The sequence below is a fragment of the Dipodomys ordii genome, unplaced genomic scaffold, assembly GCF_000151885.1.
Source record: "Dipodomys ordii isolate 6190 unplaced genomic scaffold, Dord_2.0 Scaffold95, whole genome shotgun sequence".
In the NCBI taxonomy this organism is placed as follows: domain Eukaryota; kingdom Metazoa; phylum Chordata; class Mammalia; order Rodentia; family Heteromyidae; genus Dipodomys; species Dipodomys ordii.
Genome location: NW_012267311.1, coordinates 2,999,946 through 3,005,186, shown reverse-complemented (window position 1 = coordinate 3,005,186; position 5,241 = coordinate 2,999,946).

Here is a 5,241-nt window from a genome sequence, read left to right as displayed (position 1 = left end):
ACTTGAGCCACAGTGCCACTTCTGGCTTTTTTTTTTTTTTCTGCTTATGTGGTGCTGAGGAATTGAACCCAGAGCCTCATACATGCAAAACAAGTGCTCTACCACTGAACCACCTTCCTACCCCAACACATCACCTTACTCTTAGGTTGTTGGTGTGTTACCACAGGGCTCCTGTTCTCTGGAACATGCTCCAAGAATGGTGACAGGAGATGCGAGGCAGACTTGGCCTGGGCTGTGGCCTCTGTGGAATCTTGGCCTTGTTCCTGTTTTCCAGCCAGACTTTGCAGCAATGTATATATCACAGAAGGCCTTTGTGGATTTTATGATATTCCCTTCTTGCCAGCAAGCAATCCCTTCTCCTGAGCTATGAAAGAACTTCCTTGTTCACGGTCAGGCCACATTCTAAATGACCTGCCAGCTCCTCCCATCCTCCTTTGGATCCTTTTGCAGAAAGGATCAATTCACTTAGGAAGTGAATTCCAAGACCTTCAAGCCTCATTTATATCCCTAGTTCCCCAATACTCCCTCCTACCCTGGCCTTTTTTTTTTTTTTAAGTGGGTCTTTGCTGTATTGTCCAGACTGGCTTCAAACTCCTAGGCTCATTAAGCAATTGTCCCTCATTCTCCAGAGTACCTGGAACTATAAACACAGGTCGCTGTGCCCAGCTCCCTATCACTTTTTTTTCTCTTCTGATACTGGGTAGTAAACCCAGGTCCCCACCAGTCTTGTTACAGATCTGGTCCCAAATGCTTATAATAGGGGTAAAGATGGAGTAGACTAGCTCTCTCATCCACGCACCATCCAGACAATAACCAAAAATAACAAGGATATCAGATGTCAAGGCCCTCAGGCATCAGCCTGTGACCTTAGGGTTTTATCCTCTTCAAGTAGCTCTTGAGGTAGAAGTTGACAGTAGGGGTCCCTCAATGTTACTTGCTTCAAAATTATACTTCACTGCATACTAATGGGATCCTGGGAGGAGGTTTGTTTGTTGTTGTTGTTTTGGTCGGTTGTGGGGCTTGAACTCTGGGCCTGGGCGCTGTCCCTCAGCTCTTCAGCTCAAGGCTAGCACTCTGCCACTTGAGCCACAGCGCCACTTTCGGAGCCACCTTCCCAGCCCCTTTCTAGTGGTTTATTGAACAGAGTCTCACAGACTTTTCCTGCCTTGGCTGGCTTTGAACCATGATCCTCACATCTCAACCTCCTGAGAAGCTGGGATTACAAGCGTGAGCCACCTGCACCCGGCTTCCTGGGAGGTTTTGAGGGAGCAAACACATGGGCTTCTGATTGAGCAATCACTGATAAAGATGCCAGAAATCTGACAGTGTACATCTATGATCCCAGCTCTACCTGGGAGGCCAGCCTGGGCTACATGGCAAGACTCTGTCTCAAAAACAAAGAAGCAGCTTGGTTTCTTAGCTTGCTGCTTTGCCTCTTACCTCAATTGCTCCAAAGGATCATTTCAGGGAAATGTGAGCAAAAGGAACACTGCTACCAGAAATAAAGACATGATCTGAACTCAAGATTAGGCTCTGAAGTCTTGAGGTGTGTGGCTCAAGTGTAAGAGGGAACTACTAAGGGGGAGAAATTGGGCTTTGAACTCTTTTGTTGTTGTTGTTGGTTGTGGGGCCTGAACTCTGGGCTGAGGCGCTGTCCCTGCACTTCAGCTCAAGGCGAGCCCTCTACCACTTGAGCCACAGTGCCACTTCTGGTTTTCTATTGGAGATAAGCGTCTCACGGACTTTCCTGCCTGGGCTAGCTTTGAACCTGAGTAACTAGGATTACAGGTGTGAGTCACCAGCACCCAGCTTTGAGCTCTTTTTTGATTCAGTTTTCAAAGACGGAGGTTTGAGCCTTCCTTGCAAGTTCTACATAAGAACACTCCCTTTGATTAGTGTGTAATTGCCAAAGTAAGAATTTTTAAAGGATAATAATACTCATTAACTGAGTGTAGAGTCACATGTTTACCCTACTTGTTATCTACTCATCTGTAATTAACATTTCTAGTGCTATGGACTAGAAGCAAGCAAATGATCAACCACTATCTTAAACTCCTCTCAAGTGTAGCTATTTTTTCTTAGCTAAATGGCAGCCTGGACTGTTGACTGAAAATAATGATGAGCTTTCTTGGTTCTCCTGGTATTAAGAGTTGGATCTTAAGTGTGTCCCAATGGCTCTTACGTTAAAAGTCTGTTCTCAGCTAATGAGCTCATTGGTTGCTAGAATCTTTTAGGGGGTGGGGCCGAATGGAAGGAAATTAGGTCATTGATATATGCACTGGTTGGAACCCTAGCTTCTTCCTCTCTCTTGCTTCCCAGCTGGCTCTGCCATTGGCTCCCTGCCACTATGTACTGCTTTGCCACAGATCCAAAAGCAATGGAGCTGGGGTTCATGAACTGAACCCTTTGAAACCATAACCAAAATAAGGATAAGATACCAGTCTTCAACTACTAAGTTGCTGTGACATTTTGTCACAGTAATAAGAGCCTGATGTAATATACCATGGCAAAGGCATTTCACTGGCAGGCAAGAGCCCCTGAACTATCCTGGCATGACTTAAGAAAGTTTTGGCTCTATGGTGTGTTACTTACCTGAGAAACAGCCCTTACCTTTACAGCCTTTCTGCCTCTCTCAACTGTTACACTAATAAAAAATAAAATTAAGGCTGGGAAGATGGCTCAGTGGTCAGCATCACATAAGCAGAAAAAGCCGTAAGTGGCCCGGTGGCTCAAGTGGTAAAGCGCTAGCCTTGAGCTGAAGAGCTGAGGGACAGCGCTCAGGCCCAGAGTTCAGGCCCCATGACCAACAACAACAACAAAAGTAAAATTATCGCTATAATTACCATGTATAAGGTTTCACCACTAGATTTTTTTTTTTTTTGCCAGTCCCTGGGGATTGAACTCAGGACCTGAGCACTGTTGAGCTTCTGCTCAAAGCTAACACTCTACCACTTGAGCCACAGCACCACTTCTGGCTTTTTCTGTGTGTGTGTGTGTGTGTTACTGAGTATTCAAACCCAGGGCTTCATGCATGCTAGGCAAGCATTCCACCACTAAGCCACATTCCCAGCCTCATTGTTAGATTTTTTTTTTTTAAGGTATGGGATAGTAGTTAAAGATATTGAAGCTATTCTTTGAAAAATATCTGCCACCACCAATAGCCAACTGTTCAGGGTAAAAGTGGAGGGTGCAGTTTCAGTTTTGCTGCTGACCATGTCCATATAGCTTTGAAGAAGTTTTTTGTTTTTGTTTTTTTGGTTGATCGTGGGGCTTGAACTCTGGGCCTGGGTGCTGTCCCTCAGCTCTTCAGCTCAAGGTGAGTGCTCTACCATTTGAGCCACAGCACCACTTCTGGTTTTCTGGTGGTTTATTGGAGATAAGAGTCTCATGGACTTTCCTGTCCTGGCTGGCTTTGAACTGTGATCCTCAGATCTCAACCTCCTGAGTAGCTAGGACTACAGGCATAAGTCACCAGCGCCCCGCTTGAACAAATCTTTTTCCTCCTGTTAGATATCAATTATTTTTTTAATATCATGGGGCCTCAAGTCTGGGCCTGGGCATTGTTCCTCAGCTCTTCCACTAGCACCATTTCTGGCTTTTTCTGTTTATGGGGTACTGAGGAATCAAACCCAGGGCTTCATGCATGCTAGGCAAGCACTCTTTTGTTTGTTTGTTTGTTTGGGGACCTGTCATGGGGCCTGAACTCTGGGCCTGGGCACTGTCCCTCAGCTCTTCAGCTCAAGGCTAGCGCTCTACCACTTGAGCCACAACAGCACCACTTCTGGCTTTTTTCGTTTTGCTTATGTGGTGCTGAGGAATGGAACCCAGGGCCTCTGGCATGCAAGGCAAGCGCTCTACCACTGAGCCACCTTCCCAGCCCCATAGGCAAGCACTCTTATCACTAAGCCACATTCCCAGCCCCCAAAAGCCAAATTTTTTAGACAGCCACATAACCAAATCCTCTCAACTGAGAAAATAAATTGCTGTCAAACAACTTCTGTCAAAATCGCTCAAGGAGGCTGGGAAGGTGGTTCAGGGTACAGTGCTTGCCTTGCATGCCTGAGGCCCTGGGTTCGATTCCTCAGCACCACATAAGCAGAAAAAGTCGGAAGTGGTGCTGTGGCTCAAGTGGTAGAGCACTAGCCTTGAGCTGAAGAGCTGAGGGACAACGCCCAGGCCCAGAGTTCAGGCCCCAAGACCAACCCCTCTTCCCCCCCAAAAAAAAAAAAACTCTCAAGGTATAACTAAGGTTCCAACTTTTTTCTTCCATGGTTTCATCAAGCCCAGCTAAGAACAAGAGTGGAGAACTAATTCCTCATGAGACCAATAAATCCATGCATACTCCAGTAGGGGGAGCCAGAGTTTAGTTTCCAAACTCCAGGTACTTCTGCATCAACAAAATCCCTAAAGAGGGAGTGAGGAAACCAAACTATGCACAAAACATGGTTTATATTTTAGTGATGGTTTTTATAGTACTGGATTTTGAACTCAAGGCTTGCTCAGCTGATACTGTACCATTGAGCCACACTTCCAGCCCTGCTACACTCCCCCACATCCTCCCCGCCACCCCACTCCCACCCCCCGGCCAGTCCTGGGGCTTGAACTCTGGGCCTGGGCACTGTCCCTGAGCTTGTTTTGTTCAAGGCCAGTACTCTACCACTTGAGCCACAGCACCACTTCTGGATTTTTCTGTTTATGTGGTACTGAGGAATGGAACCCAGGGCTTCATGCATGCTAGGCAAGCACTCTACCACTAGCCTAGCCCTACATTTTTTGCTGGCTGTTTGGAGATGGACAAGTGAGCTTTTCTGCCTGGGCTAGTTTAGAAGCACCATCCTCTGGATGTGTCAGCCTTCTGTGTAGCTAGGATTACAGGAATTACAGGAATGAGTCACTAATGCCTGACTCAAAACATGTTTTTGTTTGTTTTGTGAGGAATTGAACCCAGGGGCTTTCTTTGCTAAGCAAGCATACTACCATTGATCTACTTTCCAACCCTGAAAAACACATTTTTAAGGGGGAAATTGGACAGAACTATAGGGTCTTTTTTTTTTTTCTTTCAGTTCTAGGGCTTGAACTTAGGGTCTGAGTGCTGTTCCTCAGCTCTTCAGCTCACGGCTAGCACTCTACCACTTGAGCACAGTGCCACTTCTGGCTTTTTCTGCTTATGTGGTGCTGAGGAATTGAACCCAGGGCCTCATGCATGCAAGGCAAGCACTCTACCACTGAGCTACCTTCCCA